The sequence below is a fragment of the Pseudophryne corroboree genome, chromosome 3, assembly GCF_028390025.1.
Source record: "Pseudophryne corroboree isolate aPseCor3 chromosome 3, aPseCor3.hap2, whole genome shotgun sequence".
NCBI classification, from domain to species: domain Eukaryota; kingdom Metazoa; phylum Chordata; class Amphibia; order Anura; family Myobatrachidae; genus Pseudophryne; species Pseudophryne corroboree.
The window spans coordinates 719,025,824-719,051,434 of NC_086446.1; the positions used below are offsets into that span (position 1 = coordinate 719,025,824).

A 25,611-nucleotide genomic window follows, 5' to 3' on the forward strand; every position below is an offset into this window, starting at 1 on the left:
GTCAGTATTGAGCTATATAGTCCGTTAACTATCATTCCTTATTGCCGCATATCGTGGCATTGAGGAATGATTATTTGTGGCCATAAGGGCCTGGCAAGTAGGGACCAGACCACAGTCCCATTAAGAATAACGAAGACTATAGTCTGCAACTTTAATTAGCCTTTTGCAGGAGATGTCAAATAGGCCGATACATCATCATGCCAAAACTGCACTTGTGTACAATTTGAAGTAAAACAGAACTTGATAAATAGGCCACTGTTTGCCTCTCTGTATCCTCCGTCTGAGAGTTGCTGTATAATGCCATGCATGCATGAAATAAAGCAAGAGAATGTCTGGTATGTAAGACCATCACTATGCTGAGAGATATTTAAAAAAATAAAGAATAGTGTAAACATGTTTGTAGGATAGGATGCGCTTTACACACAATATTGACATGTACTATTGCAAATGTATCAAGGGCGTTAGCAGTCATTCCTAAACCCTTCACACATCCTGTTTGCAAACAGATGTGTTTGGCAGGGGAAACAGTGACCCAGCTATCATTCTGACCCATATCTTTGCTGACAAAAACTTGGCTCTGTCCAAACAGTCTACCATGTGTTCCATATTAAAGAAACTCTGGAGACTGACTCCTGGTCATTTTTTCCATGTAAGTCTATTAACCTGTCACTACAGGTAGATGAAGCTGTTTAGTTTCCCAAAGCCTAGATTTCATGGCTCGATGGTAACAGTGACATTTGAAAGGTTATATTATGATAAACCATAGATTATGTACCTAATTCAGAGATGGATGTAGTGGCGTCACTAGGAGGATGCGTCCCGCTCCCAGGTGTTTCCCTACCATGGGGTGACACCAAAATACAGACTCTGCAGTGACAGGAGGGGATGCGGTTAATTTACCGGCACTCAATATCCTGGCTGTTGGAATCCCAACACCGGTCACAAAGCAGACGCCATAATAATTCCTAAATGGTCAGGATACTGATGGCGGAATTCCCCGACCTATGTCAGTGTAGTGCCACGGTTAGGTTTAGAGCTGGGGAGGGGGGTTAGTTTAGCCACCCCCCTGGAAGAATAGGGTTTGGCTGCGTGGGAAGGAGGGGGGGGGGAGGTTAGGGTTAGGCTGCAGGAGAGGGAGGGTTAGGTTTAGGCTGTGGGGAGGGGTGGTTTGGTTTAGGCACCCCCGCAGGGATGTAAGGGTTAGGCACTATAGGGGGAGGTTAGGGTTAGTCTGTGGGAAGGGAGGGTTAGGGGGTAGGGGACAGAGGACATCAGCCCTAACTCCCCCCTGTCGGCATATACACCAACTGGATCCCGGCGTCTGTCTTCTGACAGCTGGGATCCCAGCTGCCGACATTTCATACTGAATCCGACAGGAGGCAGGTGCTGCAATGTTACATTAACCTGCAGCAGTCCACTCCAGTCACTGAGAAGGAGCCCTGCACTGATGGAAGAGTCTCCAGGACGGCCCGCATGCACCCAGAGTGAGGTAATCGGGGCTTCCACCACAAAGCCACGCCCCTTTAGTGATGTCAGTGGGGCGCCCGTGAGGCAACGTCCTCTTTATGCAAAGCCATACCGCCTTTTCGGCCTTAGCAGCACCAAGTGTATAGTGACCATTTTTGGGTTCGTCTCAGCTTGCGACTGTAATCCCATACGCAGTAGAAATGGCTCTGGTGTATGACTTCCTGCAGTCATGCTGCGCCACCGTAGGGTTAGTCAAGAAGGTCAATGTGTGTCCAATGGCTGCGTCCACAAGCAGCAGATCTGCCAGTGGGAGTCTCAATACAAATCCGTGGAGGCTGGGACATTTACATATATCCACACAACCTCTGCATACTACATCTACATGAAAAAGGTCTACAGTCAATAGGTTGACCCCAAATGGAAGTGCAGCCTTATGGTTCAGGAAATTTTGTGATGAGTCAGTGGTATTTGCTTTTTTACATACTGTATATATAGATTTCATATATAAGTACTTAACCAACCTATTTCTAGTCAGGAGAGGAGAGTGTCTCAATTATCAGAGGTTAACCTGTCACTTGTACTTAACATTGCCGAACCTCTCAGAGAGCAATAGGAGGAAAGGAGACATAGATAGTTTGACTTTTAAATGTATTAAAGGAAAGCTTGATAGTCAGCAACTGCTTATCTGAAGTGTAAAGAGTACCGACAGCAATCCCAGTGACCAAAGTGTTGTGCAAATTATTTACCTTTTTACCTCAAAGGAGGAGCCCCAAGGAGAGCGAGAAGCTAAGCAAGGAGACCTAGGTCCCTTTGGAATAGAGTCAGCCTATCCCTGCAAACCTTACATATTTAACATACAGCGGGCGGAGCTTGGCCTGTCATCCCAGCATTTACACCACTGGGCAGACAGCATCAGAGGCAGGACGGAGCAAAGAAGGAGGCGGATTATTCTCCTCAGAGCCAGCCTTTTCACAGCATCAATCTGGGGAAAGTCCGTCTGGAGGTGCGGCCTGACAAATGTTGGCAGCGGCGGGCGGAGCATGTCCTGCTGTAAGTATAATTAGTTTACCAGGAAGTCCTTCAAAATTAAAGTTATACGCACGGAAATACTTGAAATTCCATAGCGAAGTACAGGTATTCAGCTAGTATAATATAAAGCTGGGCCTGACATTCTCACTTACCCCCACACCACCTCTATCACCAAAACCAAAACAAGCAAAACTAAAAACCATTTTGGCCACTGTCTCATTAATTGATCCAATGGATTTAAATGGAAATAATGTAGCCCTTAAGGGGGGTACTCAGGGAGCGATCGCTGCTTAAAATCTAAGCAATCTGACTAGATTGCTTAGATTTTAAGCAGTGATCACTCTGTGTGTACCCCTCACAGCGATAGCAATGCGCAGCCTCGCACCAATCTAGCAGGTCGCTCACTTCACCCGCTCACTTCACCCGTGAAATGAGCGCCCCCCCATCTCCCCCCGCACGCTCAGCACACATTGCGCTGTGCTGAGCGGTGGGAGAGATCTCTCCCAAATCGGGCCGTGAGTACTGGCCTTTACCTCTTTGTCTGTCTGTTATTACCCATCCATCTAGTTATATTACTGTAACTGCTGTTTTCAGTCACGGCTGGCGCTATATAAATAAATGGCTATACATAAATACTAATGTTCTCGCAAATCCTCAATATGTGCCATGTTGTGGTACCAGGGCAAAGGAGGTAAACATGCCATGTAATCACATAAACTGAAACTCATTTACCAAAAACTCTAAAAAGACAAGATCTGAGCTATCGCTTCATCCTAAATTCCTTTCCCTCTATGAGGCATGAAACATAATCACCATGAAAATACAGCATAAAGAAAAGGATTAGACAGAAAATGAAGATATAAGCCATCTGAAGAACATAAACCCCAAGTATGAGACATGGGTTTTCAGGAAGATAAACCTTTCTGTGCATTAGTATTAATGGCAGATCATTTCGAGAGGGAACATCAGATTGTATTACAGATATTAGAGCACATATCATCTTGGAACTGCTTTATAGAAACGGGCACAAAAATGGTTATTGTTCACAATTTTCTTGTTGCTTTTGAGTGTTTGTTATAGATGTTTTTACTTTTACAGCTGGAGTTCTGACAGTGGCTTTTACTGGGGACAGGGGCGGATCCAGAAAAAAATTACAGGGGGGGGGGCACCATAAGGGGCGTGGCTTCGTTTGAATGGGCGTGGCTTCGTTTGAATGGGCGTGGTATTGCAGGAAAAGACTACCTTATACCCCAGTTTTGCAACCTGCACGCCCAGACGTTGGCCACCACAGGAAAGAAAAATAATCCTGATTCATGCCCCTTACATTATTTGTCATTTTTCCTCCTTATAGTAATGCCCAGTATACATTATGCCACATACTGCAATGGCCCTTAGACATTATGCCACACACAATAATGCACATGACACAGTATGCACACACCGTAATGCCCCCGACACATTATGCCACACACCGTAATGCCCCCGACACATTATGCCACACACTATAATGCCTGTGACACATTATGACAGGAATTGCAATGCCCGTTATACATTATGCTACACACTGCACTGCCCCTGATACATTATAGCACATACAATGTCTGTGACACATTATGCCACACACTGCAATGACCTTGAGACATTATACCACAATGCCCGTGATATAGTATACCATACACCGTAATGCCTGTGACACATACCGCAATGCCCGTTATACCCTATGCCACACACCGCAATGCCCGTTATATATTATGCCACACTGCAATGACCCTGAGACATTATACCACATATCACAATGCCAGCGATATAGTATACCATACACCGTAATGCCTGTGACACATTATGACACACACCGCAATGTCCATGATACATTATGCCACACACCGTAATGCCCATTACACATTAAGTCCTACAGTAAGGCTTCTAATTACTTTTCAAATACCTGCTCGTTGTCAGGGGTTTCATGCACTGGGTGTCATGCTCGTTGCCAGGGGTTTCATGCTCTTGGTTCCATGCACGGTGCCAGGGGTTTTCATGCTCAGGGTGTCATGCTCGTTGCCAGGGGTTTCATGCACTGGGTGTCATGCTCGTTGCCAGGGGTTTCATGCACTGGGTGTCATGCTCGTTGCCAGGGGTTTCATGCACTGGGTGTCATGCTCGTTGCTAGGAGGTAGTCCTTGTTGCTAGGGCTGTGCTCCCAGTGCCACATATGTCCCCAGTGCCAGATATTCCCCCACGGTGCCAGGTACTCACATGCCCCCAGTGCCAAATATAGCCCCCCCCCCATGTGCCAGGTACACATATACCCCCCCAGTGCCACATATGCCCCCAGTGCCAGATATTCCCCGACAGTGCCACATATGCCCCCAGTGCCAGATATCCCCCCCCAGTGCTATATATGCCCCCGGTGCCACATATGCCCCAGTGCCAGATATTCCCCCCCAGTGCCACATATGCCCCCAGTGCCAGATATTCCCCCCCCAGTGCCACATATGCCCCCAGTGCCAGATATCCCCCCCCCCAGTGCCATATATGCCCCCAGTGCCAGATATTCCCCCCAGTGCCATATATGTCCCCAGTGCCAGATATTCTCCCCCCCCCTCCCTGCCAAATATGCCCCCAGTGCCAGATATTCCCCCCCAGTGCCAGATATGCCCCCTCAGTGCGTCCCCCTCCCCCGCTTCCTCCGCCACCGCCGCTGCTCCCCCCGCTCCCCTGCTGTTAGGAGGGACACGGAGGGCACAGTGCACGCCTCCCTGTGTCCCTCCTGGGTCTCCGGCGGCCGCGGGTCACTCTAATAAAGGAAGTGCTCACGAACGGCACTTCCTTTATGAGACCCGCGGCCGCCGGAGACCCAGGAGGGACACAGGGAGGCGTGCACTGTGCCCTCCTTGTCCCTCCTAACAGCAGGGGAGGAAACGAGACCGCAGACTGACATGCGGACGCTCGTCCGCATGTCAGTCTGCACTAAATCAGTGGTGCCCCCGCAGCCCCTCGCCCCCAAGCCACCGCGAGGGCTGCGGGCTGCGGCGTGCGCACAAAATAAAATAAAAATACACAAATCAACTAAAAATGACAGGGGGGGCACGTGCCTTGGTGCCCCCCCCCTAAATCCGCCACTGACTGGGGATAAAACCCCAGAGTCACATTGGCAGTATAGAAAATAAATCATACTTGCCTACCCTCCTGGAATGACCGGGAGGCTCCCGAAAATCGGGTGGCCTCCCGCTTTCCATGCTGCCCCTTCACGACCCTCCTCGGCCGCCCGCAGCAGATAACAAGTGGGCTGTCCGAGGGGTCCGATGACGCGATTTGCGCTGAATTGCGTCATCATAGCTCTGCCCCCCTGCTATACAGCGCCTCTTTTCTCGGCACTGCATACTGGAGACGGAGCAACGATGATGCGATCCTGATGCCACGCCCCCCGGACTGTCCACTACCCTGTTGGCCATGACCCTGGTACGCCCATCCTGCTGCCGGCCACGCCCCCATGCACCTACAACGCTGCCTCCTCCCGGAGGAGGGGGCACCAAAGTAGGTAAGTATGAAATAAATGTGTATTTTATGCTAGAAAACGCAGACTCTTAAGGGTCTCGGGCAGTAGAACGGATGGCCCTTCCCTGATTACTGGTGAATGTGTACTGAGTAATGACTCCCTGTCTCTCTCAATACATTCATCTTACACTACAAATATATTTAGAGCCTAGAGAAAGGGAATATGTCTATTTATCATTGGTGTGAAGCTAAAAGCAGGCATGTCGTAAGTCGTTGTGACTGTACTGTACATGATCACCTATTACATTTCACACTTATGAACTCATGACAGTGACATGGAAACACACAGCAGGCAGTCACTGACACTAGCTGGAGTACTAGATTACATGATAATGATATTGAATGTCAAACTGGGAGAGCTCTGGTTGAATTACAATGCTTAAACTCATTTTGCAATGACTGCTTAGTTCAGCTTTAGCACAGATGGGGTTAAAAGAAACGTGGTCTGTGCGCCTACTGAAGAAATGTAAGTACTACTTTCTGTGATATGTAGTATGAGCTCCTTGTCATGTTATGGGGCAGATCATGAGGCCAGGCAAAGCAGCTATAGTTACAGGCAGCCACATTAGCCTGACTTGCTACCTTACACTAATGTGAGTATCCGTTTAACTAATACGGGGGTTTGTGTATGTGCTGCCCACTGATTTTATACCTACCGCCAAAGCTGTCATCATTAGTGCCTTTTCTTGCGCCAACCCCATGCAAGCTGCAAGAGATCCATCCCATACAGGCTTTCCTTCCCCCTAAACTTTTGATACATGCCCACGGCACTCCGGTGACACACCCACAAGTAAGGGTCGTTCCTTGAGGTAGCTTTGTCAACGCTTGATTCACACCCCGAAACACCCTGTTTAAAGAAAAGACAGATATGGCCAAGTTGCGTTAGACTCAGAATAGGACAGACAGGACAGACTGATTAGACTGCAGGTGCATGTCATTTACTTGGCTCTATAAAAGGGTCTGTATATGCCCAAGTATGTTACTGTCTTATTGGAGCATCACAGTGCTGTACGGCTGTACAGTACTTAGTCACAGGAGAGATTGATCGTGTTGACTGCTGTTTATCTTCTTTCACCTGTATCCTGTTATCTCAATAAAACCTACTATTGCATTGGAATCAACGTGTGGACTAACCTCCTTGCTTGCATCCGCTACACACCTACCAACTTGCAGGCATCTGCCAATAATATTTACTACTTATCGGGTTTCAGACCTGATAATTACAATTTCTTATTGTCGCTATTTGAGGTAATAAGAAATTATTATTATAGATGGCCTGGATGTACTGTTAATCACAGGCAGGGACAGAGACCATGGGCATATCTATAGTGGGTGCAAGGGGTGCCATTGCTATGGAGCCCAGAGGCTTAGGGGGCCTGGACCCAAGATATAAAGTTGCAGACCAATCTCCCAAGATTTGCATGCTAAGGAGTTGGATTTGATCCATTGCACAACCTCAATTGTGTGACATTACATTTTCAGTGAGATGAGTGTGTAGTGGAAGTTATAATGGTAAGGGGATCACTGTAATGTGGCACAAAATGTACTGGAGGGCACTGTAATGTGTCATAATCTGATGTGCTTAGTGTGGGTGTGGTTCATCAAATCGACAGTATCGAGGTCGACAATGTTTAGGTTGACCACTATAGGTCGACAGTCACTAGGTCGACATGGATGGAATGTCGACAGGGTTTCTTGGTCGACATGTGCTAGGTCGACAGGTCTAAAGGTCGATATGAGGATTTTTTTTTTGGTGTCGCTTTCTTCGTAGAGTGACCGGGATCCCAAATTAGTGCACCGCGTCCCATTGCATGGCTCGCTTCGCTCGCCATGCTTCGGGTATGGTGCCTTCGCTTCGCTCGGCACAGATTACCGTTCCAATCGTAGTCCACGCCGATCGTTAAGTATGAAAAAATTCAAAAAAAGAAAACAAATTGAAACACTCATGTCGACCTTTAGACCTGTCGACCTAGCACATGTCGACCTAGAAACCCTGTTGACCTTCCATCCATGTCGACCTAGTGACTGTCAACCTATAGTGGTCGACCTAAACATTGTCGACCTAGACAGTGTCGATCTTCAGACTGGATCCCGCTTAGTGTAATGCGCCCTACACACTTGCCGATGTGTGCAGGCGATATCGTTCAGTAACAAAAGAGAAATCTTTAATTTTGCTCAGTGTGTATGCACTGTAATGTGTCATAATCTGATCATTGTAATGTAGAGGCCACTATAATGTTACATATTAACAAGTGGGGCACTCTACTGTGGCATAATATGAAATTGAGGTACTTTACTGTGGAATAATATAAACTCACTGTAACGTGGCATAATTTGAACTGGAGAACACTCTAATGTGACACAGTATGAACAGAGAGTACTGTAATGTGGCATAATATGAACTGGGGACACTGTGGGGGGTATTCAATTGTTTGAAAAGTCAGTTGGGTGTCTGTTTTTTTCTTATCTAATAGACAGGAAAAACAGACACCCAACTGACTTTTCAAACAACTGAATTCCCCCCTGTATGTCACAATATGAAATGGGGATATTCTGTGGCATAATGTGTAGTGGTAGCCCTATAATGTGACATCATGTAAACTAGGGAACTGCAATGGTTCATAAAGCTAGGGCACTACAATGGGGCATAATAATAACTAGGTCACTGCTATGGACCAGAACATAAACTAGAGCATTATTATGCGGTATAATGATTAACTGCTGCGGAGAAGTGTCTCTCAAGAATCACTGGGACTGGGGCCCTTTCAATATGTTGCTGTGGGGCCCACAAGTTCTGGTTACTCCCCTGACAGGGACTCTAAAAGGAGCCTGTCCCTATGATGTGAAAAGAATAGAGATGAACACAAAATCAATCATTTCACTTCTTCCTCAGAAGCCATAGCCATCCTACATGTGTGCTGTCTGCTGACCACACATTTACACATTTTGGGTGATTTACACGAAATGTAACCTCTGTGGTCCATAGGCTACAGAAGCTAACGCATCTTCATAAGGCACCAGCTGCCGGGCTCAGACTCCAGCGTGCACTGCGGTCCAGAGCTTGGTAAATCTGTTTTGTAGCCCCCATAGACACCTATGGAGCTTTCGGCTTCTGTTGGAAATGGAGGGATCATGCAGCGGTGCAAGTGGGCAGGTACGGGTGGGTATGGCGTACCCTTAAGAATTTAGCCGTGGGTACGCCGTACCCACCGCCGCCGGGCCGCCGCTCCCTCCCTCCCTCCGCTGCTGCTGCTCACCGCCGCTGCTACTTGAGGGGAGGAGAGCGCAGCGTGCGCCTCTCCTGCCGCTCAGTGTCTCCCTTCAATTCAGCGCCGGCCCGTGAGCCAGTCAGAGCTTGAGGACCGGCGGCCAAGGCTCCTGATTGGCTGCCAGACCGCGAGCTTTGATTGGCTCACGGATCGGTGCTGAATTGAATGTAGACAACTGCACCGCTGCCGGAGACTGAGGGGCAGGAGAGGCGAAGGCTGCGCTCTCCTCCCCTCAAACAGAACAGCAGCAGCGGTGAGCAGCAGGGGAATGGGGGGGGGGCATGTGTACCTGGCACTGGGGGCATATCTGGCACTGGGGGGGACATGTGTATCTGGCACTGGGGGCATATCTGGCACTGGGGGGACATGTGTATCTGGCACTGGGGGCATTTCTGTATCTGGCACTGGGGGCATATTTGGCACTGCGGGGGCATTTATGTATCTGGCACTGGGAGGCAATGTATATCTGACACAGTGGGGGCATTTGTGTATCTGGCACTGTGAGGCAATGTATATCTAGCACTGTGGGGCAATGTGTATCTGGCACTGTGGGGCAATGTATATCTGGCACTGTGGGGGCATTTGTGTATCTGGCACAGTGAGGCAATGTGTATCTGGCACTGGGGCAATGTATATCTGGCACTGTGGGGCAACGTGTATCTGGCACTTTTGGGGTCATATGTGTATCTGCCTTTCCCCCCATATGTGTATCATGCCCCCATTTTCATTGGCCACGCCCCATGTGGCATTTGGCAACACCCATTTTTTTGGCGCGCGCGCACACAGTACCTATAAGACATTTTTTCTACTTGCACCACTGGGATCATGGCAGGTATACAGATACTGCATCTGCTGTAGTCCCTCCTTCATATATTCAGGGAATCCTTGATATTTACAGGTATCCACCGAAACATGTCACAAATACTGTATTAATTTGATAGATTAGTTACTGAAAGCATGCAGATCCCCGGAATCTACTGTATATATAATGCAGTTTGTGTCTTTGGAAGGCAGGAATACTGCCAGTAATGTCACTTGTTCACTGATGATAAATCAGCATGTCTCTACAGGTGTAATCATCTCTCTTCATGTATATCTTACCCCTACAAATCACTTGGAGGCAATACAATTGCAACATATGACTTTGAGAATGTGGAACTTGCTGGATGGATACATTACTGGGAAAATTTGGCAGGCTGCTGACTCTGTAAAGTGAGAAACATCTACATCTGCAAACAATTCCGCTGCCCTGTGCTACAAATGCAACATAAAGATTTAACTGCTTTATAAACTATTATTATTGTTGGCAGTCACACATGGAACGTAATTGGCTTTGCATGTATCATTTGCTCTGTGATTGTTAAGTAGAACAGGCAGAATGATATAAGGTACAAACTTACAATAAAGACACATGATGGGAGGGAACGGGAAACAAAAAATGACTACATTTTTAAAGTGGAACTCACCTCAATAAACCAGAGACAGAACTAGGCCCCATATCCCCCATTCCCCTTTCCCACGCACACACCATTTTTAGGTTTGTAGCCACTGGCCATCGACCACAGAGGGTTTGCCTAACCATTAGAGAGTGTCTGGCCTGGGCCCCTCACTGCTAGTGCATGCACAATAATGTACCAGATTGATAACAGCAATACACTGTAGGAAATACACATAATCATGTGTAGTATTGTATAATAGATAATTCAAGTGCACAGTCTCCTGGTTCCTAGGAGGCGGTGGGCCCTGAGCAGTTGGGCTCAGTGGGGGTTTCACCTGTACCCCTGGGGGCCAGTCTTACCCTGCCAATAAGGCACGTTCTACAGCAGTATTTGGTGGAAACAATAGGCTATTGGGACATGGTATGGGATCTCCTTGCCTTATTCCTGGCATCGCATTAAGTCCTATATTTGGTTTATGGAATGCATGTCAAAAAGTATCTATGGTACCTTCATGACAAAGAGAACACTTGTACTCCGGGCTCCTGGTTTTCCGGAGCCTCCCACCCTCTTATACCAATATAGGCCAGATCCTCATCTTCAAGGTCTCTTTCACTGATGATCAGCAATTGTCTTTCAACTAAATAGACATCCTGGAGGGGTTTTAAGAACCTTCTCTCTAAACTCTTTGTAATCAATATGTAGCTGGGCATAACGGTGTCCACCAACAACAACCCTTCCTCTGTTACCCGCTATCTCCATTCTCCCTCCTTTCTACCCAAAACAGACTTTGGTTCATCCCATTTTCTGGTTGTTACACCAAAATTGTTGTAAAGCCTTGGATTCTGTTTGACTATCCATTTCTTACTACATAAAACATTGAATAAAATAGAAATTGAGACACATTATAAACCATCTATTCATGGGTTCATAAGTCTATCACAGAGAATCCTATATTAGATCAGTGTGATTTGCACTGGTATTTTTTGGACATGCAGGATAAACTGAAGCGTAGATGTAAATGCTGTAGGTGAAAATGATGAAAATATTATGCTACCATCTCCAACATTCTCCTTTAAAAATAAGTACAGGTAAAAATACAGGAGCCCATTTAGAGTTGCACACACGCCTGTTTTGTGGACAGGTCTTGCAATTTGACGCACTGCACATGCTCCGTTGCAGAGCATATTACAGGTCGTATGCATTTCAGTTGTATCTTTACTTGCAGCTGAATGGGTTTAGGGGGTAATTCCAAGTTGATCGCAGCAGGAATTTAGTTAGCAATTGGGCAAAACCATGTGCACTGCAGGGGAGGCAGATTTAACATGTGCAGAGAGAGTTAGATTTGGGTGGGTTATTTTATTTCTGTGCAGGGTAAATACTGGCTGCTTTATTTTTACACTGCAAATTAGATTGCAGATTGAACACACCACACCCAAATCTAACTCTCTCTGCACATGTTAAATCTGCCTCCCCTGCAGTGCACATGGTTTTGAACAATTGCTAACTTGGAATTACCCCCTTAACTGGGTGGCAAGTGGGCACCATACATAGGCTTAGTGTGTATTGGGCATGTTGTGGGTGTACGAATAAATGGCAAGGTATTCCAAGGTGAGCATTCGCAGATATTCATCAGATGTATTTCTTGCACCAGGTATAGGGCTTTTCCAAATGGGCCTCTGACAACAGTTACTGTAACAAGCAGATGGAATTGGGGGTCGAAGCTGCATAGATGCAGACAACTCTGAATAAAGATGAAAATACGCATTTATATCCGAGCATGCAATGTTGCCGCCTCTGCGATCGATTTGCGTGCAGCTCAGAATAAGGCCCAGACTGTCAGACTGTCCAAACAGAGGAATCCAAGATGGCTCCACTGCCTGAGGGCCCCCGGCCTACATCCCAGCTCTACATCCCAGCTCCTCCTGACTGCCTTCTCTACTCCACTTTATATATAGATGCTGACTCGCACACTGGTGCACCTGGGTATAATGGAGTGGAGCGCAGGAGCTAGTTGAAGGAAAACTAAGCATTAATCACACACTACGCTGACTGATAACACCACCTCTGGACAAATGTAGGCCAGAGGCCTAGTCTGCCACTGAGGACATAACCCTACTGTAAATATTCCCCTTACCTTCATGTCACCAGACACTGTAGTTCAGTGCCATATCTCTTGATGCACATAACAAGTCCCGGCACTTGAACTCCAGAGTACTCTGCAGGGCCAGGAGCCATGAGTGATTATGTGCTCAAAACAACCCATTTAGGGGCAGGTTGTGGGGTATCTATAATGAATGCTGGAGCCTATTAGTCAAGGGGCCCTATGCCACCCACTTTTAGCCCAGAAATGTTGGTAGCCCACACTCCCTTTGGGGGAGGTAATAGGACTCAGACCAGTCAGCACCACCGAAAATTTCCGACCACTGGTGACATCTCCTACAGAGGCGCCTGATATGTATTTCTGGGATTGGGGAGTTGCAAAAAAAAAAAAATTAAAATGGGCCCATTCATTCTTAAACCACCTATGGCGCAGGCCCATATGCACAGAATTCATGCCTTTAGCAAGTGCCTTTGCAGGCACAAAACTAATTATGTCTACAGCCGACCTGCTGACCCATTTTTATCTCCCATACTCTCTTTGCTAGCAACCATAATTAAAATAATGTTTCAACATAGGAAGACTAACAGTGGCTACCTATGATGGACATGAGTGAGGTTGCTTAGATGTTACTTTTCACATTGATTGTGGGCAGGGCCGGATTAAGCCTTGGGTGGGCCTGGGGCACTTAGGACAGGGGGCCCTGGTGGAGAGTGTGGGGGAGGGGGGGAGTGTATATTAGGTTGTGCATACCTCTCAACATGACCCATTTCAGAAGGTACAAAATGCTCTCTACCTGGACTTCCTTTTTAATATATGATTGGCTTCAGATGTGTTGCACTATTTCATTGATAAAAAAAGGTATTTCAACAAAAATGATTACAATTATAAATTAAAAGGGAAGTCAAGGTAGAGAGCATTTTGTCCCTCCTGGAATGGGTCATGTTGGGAGGTATGGGTTGTGTATATTAAATATAAACCAATGGTGTATGTTAGATTTAAACTAATAGTTTAATAAGGCCTGGGTACTGTTTATATCTCCACCTAATAAAGGGGCAACTATTTTATAATGTTTTCCTGCAGTGGAACAAAGACAACTTAAGCTTAAAATACACATAGAAAAATAAAATCTATAATTCATATTGCAGAAATGCAATAGCAGCAACCTCTGTACTACTAACACACTGGGACAGGACTCAGGAGGATGCTCTGTGTGTCTCTCTCTCTAGACATGAAGGCTCTCATTAGATAACAGGTTACACAGGACCCTGACACCCAGTCAGGAGGAGAAGCTGGGATCCCTGGGTCACTTACAGCTCTCTCCCCTCTGCTATCTCTCCTCTGGTCAGGAAGCTCCCTTGGTATCTCTTGAAACCCTGCTCACATTCTGACAGCCTAGTTCTGCTGCTGCACAAGAGGGAGAGCTAGTAATGTCAGTATGCTCTGGCTGGGGGGCCCCTTGACAAAGGGGGGCCCCGGGTACAGTATGCCCTGCATCCTTCCCTTAATCTGGCTATGCTTGTGGGTGGTGCAGGAGCCACAGCACTGCCCTGCACAACACACCTGAGATCAAACCAGGTGGAGCCCACTATTAGTTCACCTTTGTAGAGGACACAGCATGATCATTTACAGACGATTGTGAATATTCTTTCCATTGGCAACATGCAAGCTTTCAAAGACTTCTTGGCCACATAATAGATAAGCAAATCTAACTGCAGAATTGTTCATGATCGCAAGCCAGATCTCCGTTCAGATCTGAGTTCCTACAGAAGTAGTCATGGTGCATCGGGGGACTAGAGGTGACCCACCTTGCAGGAGATGAATGTTGGTCAGTTGCAGTTTGGTGTGACCTTGTCCTGACTGCATAAAAAAGTTCTGTCCCGATGATGGCTGGACATAAATAACCACTGATAATCATCAAGAGCAGAGTCAGTAAATTATTACAGACAACTTGACCGGGTCGCAGGTCATGGACCTCTGGCATTCCTTTCTTCATTCTCAGTAGATGAGATAGGTGACCTTGATTCTCCAGCTATCTAATGTAGCCAGAACTGTCACACAAAATGTATAAGGAACGAATAAGCTGTAGATCTGTGGCATACAAATCCCTTAACAAGCACAATATAATTCTTACATTGATGAAGATAAGAGAAAACAGTACCACTTCCATCATCATCATCATCATCATCCTCAAACCCAATTAATGTGGGTAGCTTGTAAAATGGTGAAGGCTGTATTTTTGTGACTCATGTCCTATGCATCCCCCTCTGGCTGCCAGGTACAACACTTGTCCCACAGGTATCTGTGCTTAAGTAACTGCTGTCATTCAAATCAGCCACAAAGTATTAACGGGATACATATAATATCCTGGCGATGGGGATGCTGATGGTCATATGACCAACACCGGCATCCCGAAGCAGAGAATGTATTATTATTGTTATTATTATTATTATCATCCTTTATTTATATGACACCACATGGGATCCGCAGCGTCCAATTACAGAGTAAACAAATAAACAAAACATAAAGACAGTGACTTACAGTTCAATGCAATATAGGACAAGTACAGGGTATATAAACATAGATACGTCAGTAAACAGCACTGAAATAAGGATCAGGGTGGCAGAAAACTGAAGGATCTGGTGCCATCAAAGGAAGTATTGAAAAGAAGATAGGTTAAGTAAGAGATGTAAAGGTACATGAGGGAAGAGGGTCCTGCTCGTGAGAGCTTACATTCTAGAGGGGAGGGACAGACAGACAGGGGTGACACAGATGGGGTAGAAAGTGAGCATAGGCCACAGAAGGCTTAAGATGAGACAAGGCTGGATGAGATGAGAATCCAGGGTAAATATGTTTACCCTCCCCCCTTACCCCCTAACCCTACCTTCCCGCAGCTTCACCCTAACCTTCCCCTCCCCCGCAGCCTAACCCTAACCTTCCCCGATGGTGCCTAAACTTAACTTCCACCTTCCCACAGCCTAAACGGGTATGGGTCATTGGGTCGACTCAACTTAGGTCGACAGTCATTAGGTCGACCACTGAAGGTCGACATGAGCATTAGGTCGACATGTACTTGGTCAACATGTACTAGGTCGACAGGTGAAAAGGTCGACATGAGTTTTTTTACTTTTTTTTGGTGTTGTTTTCTTTGTAAAGTGACGGGAACCCCAATTAGTGCACCGTGTCCCCTCGCATGGCTCGCTTCGTTCACCATGCTTCGGGCAAGGTGCCTCACTTCGCTTGGCACAGGTTACCATTCCAGTCATAGTCCACGTAGATCGTCAAGTATGGAAAAATCCAAAAAATGATTTAAAAAAAACCCTCATGTCGACCTTTTGACCTGTCGACCCTCATGTCGACCTAATGCACATGTCGACCTACTGTAATACATGTCCACCTAATGCTCATGTCGACCTTCAGTGGTCGACCTAATGACTGTGGACCTAAGTTGTGTCGACCTAACGACCATATCCCGCCTAAACCTAACCATTACATCCCCACAGCCTAACCCTAACTCTCTCCGGGGGTGTACTCTTTATGTAAAGTTTGTTTATATATTTAGCGGGACTTGTATGGTGATTACCTGCTAGGAAACATATTACTTGTTTCTGTTTACACTTTTTTATTGTGTATTTGCTCTTCCTAAATCATTTGGTCTAGGTAATGTGGTATTTATTACATGCCATAGGTGTAGCGTGTTACAGTAAATTAGAGTAAAGTAAATCCACTGAGAAATGTGGCACATATTGGTACTCTTGGTGGCTTAGAAAAGCTGAAACACGTGAACAGAATTATTTTATCGATACACTATTTGCACTATTAATATTGAGGTCATAATACTATAGCGTTGCTAGCGGCAAAGGCCACATTGAAATAGTAAGTATTGTTACCCATTGTGTAAATACTTTTATCATTGTGCTACAATGTGTATGTTAATTTGCCTTTATTTAGAGCTGACAGGGGGCGGGATGTATTAAGTTACATCGCCGCCCCTCGCTGCTTACCGCAGCGATGTTGATCGCATATGTACTAACATATGCGATCAATATCGCATTGCGGTGACGGAGGCCCCCCACGATACCTGTGAGGTGGTCTGCGGGTGGTCTCCGTCATCTCCCTCGGCTCTCCAGATTGCCTAGACGCCGGGAAGCAGCAGCATGCTGCCCCCGGCGCCTCCTCCTTCCCCTGCAGCCGTAAGGACCTCCGGCTGCGTTGCTAGGGGGAGGAGGAGATTACCTTCCGGGTCCAGGGCAGCCTGGAGGAAGGTATGCCGGGGGGGAGGGGGGGCGGCGTCTGTGGTGGGGGCGGCGGAGGCGGCGGGTCGCGGCGGTCGGCGATAAGAAGCCCATATGCTTCTATAGGGTATTGCCATCCAAAGATGGCGATACCCTGTACGACGAAAACGCGGCGATAGGGTCTTAGTACATTTGAAAATGCTGTAAAAACCCCGTTTTCGGGGGGGTTTACTGCATTTTTCCTTTAGTACATCCCGCCCAGGAAGTGATGTCGTCATCCAGTCTAATAAAACAGTCGTCACTTCACCACTAATGTTGTCATTGTATTGGGAAACCAGGGGAGTCTCCTGTCTCTCTGTCATTACATGGGGGTCTTGAAGAGAACAGGCACGGTCCACACTCACACTCAACAACACTACTAGGGGTGTTGCAAATACACACTCAACACACACACACACACACACACACACACACACACACACACACACTTTATGATGTAAGCTATTTTTTATTTTTCTATACTTGTCATCTAGATTCCATTTCACAGTGAGGTAATAGTCTGCAGCTTTTTCCATCCAATTGAACTAGAGCTAAAGTCATTTTTTTAGCAACCGCTAACTCAGAAAAATTATGTATTTAAAACCTATTATGCAAAAACATACATTACATACAAATGTGTTTCTCATTACGACCTAAGCTTTGAAGCCAGTTTTGAGAAGTGATTTGAAATGTATTTATACTGATGTTGTCATTTAATTATAGAAAATGACTTAGCTAATTAATATGAGTAAGTAACTGCACACCAGAAACCTGGCGAGTAGGAAAGCAATGTGTCATATGTATATTCAATAGACTGGATTCTTTGGATACATTGGCTATGCACTGTCAGTTAGTTAGTAAATCTCCTCATGCTTGGGAATATAAAATGTTATTACAGAAGCAAGTTCCATAGTGTGTATAACATATATATATATATATATATATAGACTGAATAGAAGGGATCTAGGGGCAGATGTATTAAGCCTGGAGAAGAGATAAAGAAGTGATAAGTGCAAGGTGATAACACACCAGCCAATCAGCTCCTAACTGTCAATTTACATATTGTTGCCTTCTCCAGGCTTAACACATCCGCCCCCTGGTTCCTATGTACAAAAAAGCGCTTTGAGAGCAATGTCTGGAGAAGGGCTGCCTGTCGTTACAACATAAAGTTGATTATTATATTCTGTAACACTGAACATTTCACCACTGGGCAGTCACCTGCCATGTTATTTCTACAAAAGAGGTTGAGGTTTCACTTAGAGATGTGCACCGGAAATTTTTCGGGTTTTGTGTTTTGGTTTTGGGTTCGGTTCCGTGGCCGTGTTTTGGGTTCGAATGCGTTTTGGCAAAACCTCCCTGAAAATTTTTTGTCGGATTCGGGTGTGTTTTGGATTCGGGTGTTTTTTTCAAAAAACCATAAAAAACAGCTTAAATCATAGAATTTGGGGGTCATTTTGATCCCAAAGTATTATTAACCTCAATTACCATAATTTCCACTCATTTTCAGTCTATTCTGAACACCTCACACCTCACAATATTATTTTTAGTCCTAAAATTTGCACCGAGGTCGCTGGATGACTAAGCTCAGCGACCCAAGTGGCCGACACTAACACCTGGCCCATCTAGGAGTGGCACTGCAGTGTCACGCAGGATGGCCCTTCCAAAAAACACTCCCCAAACAGCACATGACGCAAAGAAAAAAAGAGGCGCAATGAGGTAGCTGTGTGACTAAGCTCAGCGACCCTAGTGGCCGACACAAACACCTGGCCCATCTAGGAGTGGCACTGCAGTGTCACGCAGGATGGCCCTTCCAAAAAACACTCCCCAAACAGCACATGACGCAAAGAAAAAAAGAGGCGCAATGAGGTAGCTGTGTGAGTAAGCTAAGCGACCCTAGTGGCCGACACAAACACCTGGCCCATCTAGGAGTGGCACTGCAGTGTCAGGCCGGATGGCCCTTCCAAAAAATACTCCCCAAACAGCACATGACGCAAAGAAGAAAAAAATGAGGCGCAATGAGGTAGCTGTGTGACTAAGATAAGTGACCCTAGTGGCCGACACAAACACCTGGCCCATCTAGGAGTGGCACTGCAGTGTCACGCAGGATGGCCCTTCCAAAAAATACTCCCCAAACAGCACATGACGCAAAGAAGAAAAAAAAGAGGCGCAATGAGGTAGCTGTGTGACTAAGATAAGCGACCCTAGTGGCCGACACAAACACCTGGCCCATCTAGGAGTGGCACTGCAGTGTCACGCAGGATGTCCCTTCCAAAAAACCCTCCCCAAACAGCACATGACGCAAAGAAAAATGAAAGAAAAAAGAGGTGCAAGATGGAATTATCCTTGGGCCCTCCCACCCACCCTTATGTTGTATAAACAGGACATGCACACTTTAACCAACCCATCATTTCAGTGACAGGGTCTGCCACACGACTGTGACTGAAATGACGGGTTGGTTTGAACCCCCACCAAAAAAGAAGCAATTAATCTCTCCTAGCACAAACTGGCTCTACAGAGGCAAGATGTCCACCTCATCATCATCCTCCGATTCATCACCGTGTACATCCCCCTCCTCACAGATTATCAATTCGTCCCCACTGGAATCCACCATCACAGCTCCCTGTGTACTTTGTGGAGGCAATTGCTGCTGGTGAATGTCTCCATGGAGGAATTGATTATAATTCATTTTAATGAACATCATCTTCTCCACATTTTCTGGAAGTAACCTCGTACGCCGATTGCTGACAAGGTGAGCGGCGGCACTAAACACTCTTTCGGAGTACACACTTGTGGGAGGGCAACTTAGGTAGAATAAAGCCAGTTTGTGCAAGGGCCTCCAAATTGCCTCTTTTTCCTGCCATTATACGTACGGACTGTCTGACGTGCCTACTTGGATGCGGTCACTCATATAATCCTCCACCATTCTTTCAATGGTGAGAGAATCATATGCAGTGACAGTAGACGACATGTCCGTAATCGTTGTCAGGTCCTTCAGTCCGGACCAGATGTCAGCATCAGCAGTCGCTCCAGACTGCCCTGCATCACCGCCAGCGGGTGGGCTCGGAATTCTGAGCCTTTTCCTCGCACCCCCAGTTGCGGGAGAATGTGAAGGAGGAGATGTTGACAGGTCGCGTTCCGCTTGACTTGACAATTTTCTCACCAGCAGTTCTTTGAACCCCTGCAGACTTGTGTCTGCCGGAAAGAGAGATACAACGTAGGTTTTAAATCTAGGATCGAGCACGGTGGCCAAAATGTAGTGCTCTGATTTCAACAGATTGACCACCCGTGAATCCTTGTTAAGCGAATTAAGGGCTCCATCCACAAGTCCCACATGCCTAGCGGAATCGCTCAGTGATAGCTCCTCCTTCAATGTCTCCAGCTTCTTCTGCAAAAGCCTGATGAGGGGAATGACCTGACTCAGGCTGGCAGTGTCTGAACTGACTTCACGTGTGGCAAGTTCAAAAGGTTGCAGAACCTTGCACAACGTTGAAATCATTCTCCACTGCGCTTGAGACAGGTGCATTCCACCTCCTATATCGTGGTCAGTTGTATAGGCTTGAATGGCCTTTTGCTGCTCCTCCAACCTCTGAAGCATATAGAGGGTTGAATTCCACCTCGTTACCACTTCTTGCTTCAGATGATGGCAGGGCAGGTTCAGGCGTTTTTGGTGTTGCTCCAGTCTTCTGTACGTGGTGCCTGTATGCCGAAAGTGTCCCGCAATTCTTCTGGCCACCGACAGCATCTCTTGCACGCCCCTCTCGTTTTTTAAATAATTCTGCACCACCAAATTCAAGGTATGTGCAAAACATGGGACGTGCTGGAATTTGCCCATATTTAATGCACACACAATATTACTGGCGTTGTCCGATGCCACAAATCCACAGGAGAGTCTAATTGGGGTAAGCCATTCTGCGATGATCTTCCTCAGTTGCCGTAAGAGGTTTTTAGCTGTGTGCGTATTCTGGAAAGCGGTAATACAAAGCGTAGCCTGCCTAGGAAAGAGTTGGCGTTTGCGAGATGCTGCTACTGGTGCCGCCGCTGCTGTTCTTGTTCATCTACCCAGTGGGCTGTCACAGTCATATAGTCCTGAGTCTGCCCTGCTCCACTTGTCCACATGTCCGTGGTTAAGTGGACATTGGGTACAACTGCATTTTTTAGGACACTGGTGAGTCTTTTTCTGAGGTCTGTGTACATTTTCGGTATCGCCTGCCTAGAGAAATGGAACCTAGATGGTATTTGGTACCGGGGACACAGTACCTCAATCAAGTCTATAGTTGGCTCTGCAGTAATGATGGATACCGGAACCACGTTTCTCACCACCCAGGATGCCAAGGCCTCAGTTATCCGCTTTGCAGCAGGATGACTGCTGTGATATTTCATCTTCCTCGCAAAGGACTGTTGGACAGTCAATTGCTTGGTGGAAGTAGTAAAAGTGGTCTTACGACTTCCCCTCTGGGATGACCATCGACTCCCAGCAGCAACAACAGCAGCGCCAGCAGCAGTAGGCGTTACACTCAAGGATGCATCGGAGGAATCCCAGGCAGGAGAGGACTCGTCAGAATTGCCAGTGACATGGCCTGCAGGACTATTGGCATTCCTGGGGAAGGAGGAAATTGACACTGAGGGAGTTGGTGGGGTGGTTTGCGTGAGCTTGGTTACAAGAGGAAGGGATTTACTGGTCAGTGGACTGCTTCCACTGTCGCCCAAAGTTTTTGAACTTGTCACTGACTTATGATGAATGCGCTGCAGGTGACGTATAAGGGAGGATGTTCCGAGGTGGTTAACGTCCTTACCCCTACTTATTACAGCTTGACAAAGGCAACACATGGCTTGACAGCTGTTGTCCGCATTTCTGTTGAAATACTTCCACACCGAAGAGCTGATTTTTTTGGTATTTTCACCAGGCATGTCAATGGCCATATTCCTCCCACGGACAACAGGTGTCTCCCCGGGTGCCTGACTTAAACAAACCACCTCACCATCAGAATCCTCCTTGTCAATTTCCTCCCCAGCGCCAGCAACACCCATATCCTCCTCATCCTGGTGTACTTCAACACTGACATCTTCAATCTGACTATCAGGAACTGGACTGCGGGTGCTCCTTCCAGCACTTGCAGGGGGCGTGCAAATGGTGGAAGGCGCATGCTCTTCGCGTCCAGTGTTGGGAAGGTCAGGCATCGCAACCGACACAATTGGACTCTCCTTGTGGATTTGTGATTTCGAAGAACGCACAGTTCTTTGCTGTGCTTTTGCCAGCTTAAGTCTTTTCATTTTTCTAGCGAGAGGCTGAGTGCTTCGATCCTCATGTGAAGCTGAACCACTAGCCATGAACATAGGCCAGGGCCTCAGCCGTTCCTTGCCACTCCGTGTGGTAAATGGCATATTGGCAAGTTTACGCTTCTCCTCCGACGATTTTATTTTAGATTTTTGAGTCCTTTTTTTACTGATATTTTGTGTTTTGAATTTTACATGCTCTGTACTATGACATTGGGCATCGGCCTTGGCAGACGACGTTGATGGAATTTCATCGTCTCGGCCATGACTAGTGGCAGCAGCTTCAGCACGAGGTGGAAGTGGATCTTGATCTTTCCCTATTTTTGGAACCTCAACATTTTTGTTCTCCATATTTTAATAGGCACAACTAAAAGGCACCTCAGGTAAACAATGGAGATGGATGGATACTGGTATACTTATGGATGACGAGTGACTGACGACACAGAGGTAGCTACAGCCGTGGACTACCGTACTGCGTCTGCTAGTATAGAGATGATAATGATATAAAAAAAATATATATATCACTACTGCAGGTATATATAATATAATGACGGACCTGCTGTACACTGTCAGTAGACTCCTAAACTACTAGTATGAAGAAGATAGAAAAAAAAAACCCCACCACAGGTAGGTATACAATTATGGACGAGCACTGACGACACAGAGGTAGCCACAGCCGTGGACTACCGTACTGCGTCTGCTAGTATAGAGATGATAATGATATAAAAAATATATATATATATCACTACTGCAGGTATATATAATATAATGACGGACCTGCTGAACACTGTCAGCAGACTCCTAAACTACTAGTATGAAGAAGATAGAAAAAAAAACCCCACCACAGGTAGGTATACAATTATGGACGAGCACTGACGACACAGAGGTAGCTACAGCCGTGGACTACCGTACTGCGTCTGCTAGTATAGAGATGATAATGATATAAAAAATATATATATATCACTACTGCAGGTATATATAATATAATGACGGACCTGCTGGACACTGTCAGCAGACTCCTAAACTACTAGTATGTAGAAGATAGAAAAAAAAACCCCACCACATGTAGGTATACAATTATGGACGAGCACTGACGACACAGAGGTAGCTACAGCCGTGGACTACCGTACTGCGTCTGCTAATATAGAGATGATAATGATATAAAAAATATATATATATATCACTACTGCAGGTATATATAATATAATGACGGACCTGCTGGACACTGTCAGCAGACTCCTAAACTACTAGTATGAAGAAGATAGAAAAAAAAACCCACCACAGGTAGGTATACAATTATGGACGAGCACTGACGACACAGAGGTAGCTACAGCCGTGGACTACCGTACTGCGTCTGCTAGTATAGAGATGATAATGATATAAAAAATATATATATATCACTACTGCAGGTATATATAATATAATGACGGACCTGCTGGACACTGTCAGCAGACTCCTAAACTACTAGTATGAAGAAGATAGAAAAAAAAAACCCACCACAGGTAGGTATACAATTATGGACGAGCACTGACGACACAGAGGTAGCTACAGCCGTGGACTACCGTACTGCGTCTGCTAGTATAGAGATGATAATGATATAAAAAATATATATATATCACTACTGCAGGTATATATAATATAATGACGGACCTGCTGGACACTGTCAGCAGACTCCTAAACTACTAGTATGAAGAAGATAGAAAAAAAAACCCCACCACAGGTAGGTATACAATTATGGACGAGCACTGACGACACAGAGGTAGCTACAGCCGTGGACTACCGTACTGCGTCTGCTAGTATAGAGATGATAATGATATAAAAAATATATATATATATCACTACTGCAGGTATATATAATATAATGACGGACCTGCTGGACACTGTCAGCAGACTCCTAAACTACTAGTATGAAGAAGATAGAAAAAAAAACCCCACCACAGGTAGGTATACAATTATGGACGAGCACTGACGACACAGAGGTAGCCACAGCCGTGGACTACCGTACTGCGTCTGCTAATATAAAGATGATAAAGATGATAGAGATGAACAAAAAAAATATAACACTACTGCAGGTAAATATTTATATAATATAATGAATGACGGACCTGCTGGACACTGTCAGCAGAATGCGTTTATAGAATAAAAAAAAAAAACACCACAGGAGTGTTTAACTTTTTCAGGCAGACAATATACTGGTGGTCACTGGTCAGTCACACTGGCAGCAAAAGTGTGCACTGTACTCCTGCTATAACTGCACCCCAGTCTCCCCCACAATTCAGCTGTGTGAGCAGTGAGCACTCAGCACAGTCAGATATACATAGATGATATTATCATGCAGCACACTGAGGCTGAGCACAGATATGGTATGTGACTGTGTATCGTTTTTTTTCAGGCAGAGAACGGATTATATTAAATAATAAATAAAACTGGTGGTCACTGGTCACTATCAGCAAAACTCTGCACTCTGAGTACTCCTAATGCTCCCCAAAATTACTAAGTAATCAACTCAAGTGTCTCTATCTATTCTAACGGAGAGGACGCCAGCCACGTCCTCTCCCTATCAATCTCAATGCACGTGTGAAAATGGCGGCGACGCGCGGCTCCTTATATAGAATCCGAGTCTCGCGACAGAATACGAGCCTCGCGAGAATCCGACAGCGGGATGATGACGTTCGGGCGTGCTCGGGTTAGCCGAGCAAGGCGGGAAGATCCGAGTCTGCCTCGGACCCGTGTAAAAAGGCTGAAGTTCGGGGGGGTTCGGATTCCGAGGAACCGAACCCGCTCATCTCTAGACTTTCACTGTGGCTTATTGAAGCCTGATGTGAGCAGACACATACAAGTACATGACAGTTTAAATAAAAGAGTAGTAGCTTTCAATGTGTATCAAGAAGTGTTTGTTCCTGGATACAGGGGAGGTAAATGGATAGCAGGCATACTTGTTTCAAACACTGGACATGGGTCAGGTAGTAGGGGAATTGGTAGATGCCACGTCAACCAGATCATCTAGTCCAGTGGTTCTCAAACTCGGTCCTCAGGACCCCACACGGTTCACGTTTTCCATGTCACCCAGCAGCTGCTCTGTGTATCACCAACTGTCACAATTTAAAAATCTACAGGTGACCTTCAAAACATGGACCGTGTGGGGTCCTGAAGACCGAGTTTGAGAACCTGTGATCTAGTCCATTAAATAGACTGAGGGCCATAGG

The 25,611-nt window shown here is 46.1% G+C and overlaps 1 long non-coding RNA gene across 2 annotated transcripts in view; it reads right to left on the reverse strand.

The window, feature by feature from the left end:
• LOC135056698 (uncharacterized) overlaps positions 1 to 25,611 on the reverse strand; it is a 286,934-nt gene that overhangs the window by 206,431 nt on the left and 54,892 nt on the right. The window contains exon 3 of one of the 2 annotated variants that reach the window (XR_010244047.1): positions 6,708 to 6,898. The exons of the other annotated variant lie outside the window; for it this stretch is intronic. This is a non-coding gene — a long non-coding RNA (uncharacterized LOC135056698). The remainder of the gene's footprint in view (positions 1 to 6,707; positions 6,899 to 25,611) is intronic. 2 annotated transcript variants of the gene reach the window in all.